Source organism: Cebus imitator, unplaced genomic scaffold, assembly GCF_001604975.1.
Source record: "Cebus imitator isolate Cc_AM_T3 unplaced genomic scaffold, Cebus_imitator-1.0 Scaffold199, whole genome shotgun sequence".
NCBI lineage: Eukaryota > Metazoa > Chordata > Mammalia > Primates > Cebidae > Cebus > Cebus imitator.
The window spans coordinates 5,005,479-5,007,084 of NW_016107514.1; positions in this window are offsets into that span (position 1 = coordinate 5,005,479).

Genomic DNA, 1,606 nt, shown 5'->3' on the forward strand with positions numbered 1-1,606 from the left:
AATTTTATCAAAGGCCTTCTCTGCATCAATCGAGATAATCATGTGGTTTTTGTCTTTGGTTCTGTTTATGTGGTGAATTACGTTTATAGACTTGCGTATGTTGAACCAGCCTTGCATCTCTGGGATGAATCCTACTTGATCATGGTGGATAAGCTTTTTGATGTGCTGTTGCAATCGGCTTGGCAGTATTTTATTGAAGATTTTTGCATCTATGTTCATCATGGATATTGGCCTGAAGTTTTCTTTTCTTGTTGAGTCTCTTCCGGGGTTTGGTATCAGGATGATGATCTCATAAAATGTTTTGGGAAGGATTCCCTCTTTTTGGATTATTTGGAATAGTTTCAGAAGGAATGGTACCAGCTCCTCTTTGTATGTCTGGTAGAATTCGTCTGTGAACCCGTCTGGACCTGGGCTTTTTTTGGGTAGTAGGCTCTTAATTGCTGCCTCAATTTCAGACCTTGTTATTGGTCTATTCAGGGTTTTGACTTCTTCCTGATTTAGGCTTGGGAGGAGGCAAGTGTCCAGGAAGTTATCCATGTCTTCCATGTTTACTAGTTTATGTGCATAGAGTTGTTTGTAATAATCTCTGATGATGGTTTGAATTTCTGTGGAATCTGTGGTGATATCCCCTTTATCATTTTTTATTGCATCAATTTGGTTATTCTTTCTTTTCTTTTTTATTAATGTGGCTAGTGGTCTGTCTATTTTGTTGATCTTTTTGAAAAACCAGCTCTTGGATTTATTGATTTTTTGAAGAGTTTTTTGTGTCTCTATCTCCCTCAGTTCTGCTCTGATCATAGTTATTTCCTGTTTCTGCTAGGTTTTGAGTTTTTTTGATCTTGCTCCTCTAGCTCTTTCAATTTTGATGATAGGGCATCAATTTTAGATCTCTCCTTTCTTCTCATGTGAGTACTCGTTGCTATATATTTTCCTCTAGAGACCGCTTTAAATGTGTCCCAGAGATTCTGGTATGTTGTGTCTTCATTCTCATTGGTTTTGAAGAATGTCTTTATTTCTGCCTTCATTTCGTTGTTTATCCAGTTAACATTCAAGAGCAAGTTGTTCAGTTTCCATGAGGCTGTGCGGTTCTGAGTTAGTTTCTGAATTCTGAGTTCTAACTTGATTGCACTGTGGTCCGAGAGACTGTTTGTTATGATTTCTGTTCTTTTGCATTTGCTGAGGAGTAATTTGTTTCCAATTATGTGGTCAATTTTAGAGTAGGTGTGATGTGGTGCTGAGAAGAATGTATATTCTGTGGATTTGTGGTGGAGAGTTCTGTAAATGTCTATCAGTTTTGCTTATTCCAGGTCTGAGTTCAAGTCCTGGATATCCTTGTTAATTTTCTGTCTGGTTGATCTAATATTGACAATGGGATGTTAAAGTCTCCCACTATTATTGTGTGGGAGTCTAAGTCTCTTTGCAAGTCATTAAGAACTTGCCTTATGTATCTGGGTGCTCCTGTATTGGGTGCATACATATTTAGGATCATTAGCTCTTCTTGTTGCATTGATCCTTTTACCATTATGTAGTGACATTCTTTGTCTCTTTTGATCTTTGTTGCTTTAAAGTATATTTTATCAGAGATGAGAATTGCAACTCCTGCTTT